Source organism: Halyomorpha halys, unplaced genomic scaffold, assembly GCF_000696795.3.
Source record: "Halyomorpha halys isolate HHAL.00 unplaced genomic scaffold, Hhal_1.1 Scaffold664.1, whole genome shotgun sequence".
In the NCBI taxonomy this organism is placed as follows: Eukaryota; Metazoa; Arthropoda; class Insecta; order Hemiptera; family Pentatomidae; genus Halyomorpha; species Halyomorpha halys.
In genome coordinates this window covers 166,791-167,924 of record NW_027115162.1, presented here as the reverse complement: position 1 = coordinate 167,924, position 1,134 = coordinate 166,791, and positions in this window count along the sequence as shown.

The following is a 1,134-nucleotide window of genomic DNA, read 5'->3' as shown; positions in this document are numbered from 1 at the left end:
AATTAATAAAATTCATGGAATCATTACATTATTATATCCTTTAAAATATTCTTAAGAACAAGACAAATTAAGTATAAATTATATACGACATTAAATTATAAACATGAACATGAAGAAAATATTTAAATTATATTTTCCAGTTCACGATTTATCGTTTGGAATATAATGAGAGGGTGGAGGTGGCCAACAGTTTCGTCATTTCCGTTTTTTTTTCTCAAGAACATGATATTGCATGCTTACGTGCTGTTTAAAAGAACTTAAAACACTCGACTGTTTGATTGAAATATTTCTTTCGTGAGCTTAGATAATGGAATAAATAAATAATATATTAAGGTAGTACGTAGAACAAAAAAAACTTAACGAAAAACTGGTATCACTTAATAATTCTTACTAATATTTACTCTTAAAACAGTTTAGAAATCAAATAAGTATATTTCATGCATACAGTCATTACATTAATGCAGTCAAACAATTTTATTTCATAATTTACATGTAGAAATATTATTAAAGAGTGACTATGTGAATTACAGGTTATTTATAGGTTTAATGGCTCAGGGCAATGTAAGTGAGCTTTACGAAATTATGGTGATCTCAGAATCTCTGAAATTCAGCTAACATAAATTATCAATGTTTCCTTTGATCTTTTTATCAATTTAAGTGCCAAAAATAGTGTTAGATGAAAGTCGTAACTTACTAAGCTTTCTAAATCAAATCCCGAAAATGAGGTGCTGATGAGTACTATCCTTCATCCATATTATAATCGAAAATTTTGATTTATCCTTAGTTATATCGTTTATCGTTTATACTTGCCCTCGCTCAGCGGAGAAGGGGGTGAGTTAAAGTAAAATAAAAATAAATATAATCGAAAAAGGGGGGGGGGGGAGAAACAAAACAAACAAAGAATAAATTGCTCCTTCGGCGCCACGTTATTTTTTCCACTTGGAAATAACGAAAACCCCGAAACAATATGCCCACAATATAACTAAAATATACCCTATATAAACAATTATCGAATTATGACCACTGGCAAATACCTTTACATGTAGATAACAGAAAACCTAGGGGTGTTACCTTCCACCTGTTGAATTATCGTAATATTAAGTGAACATAACCAATAAAAACATAGGTAAATTA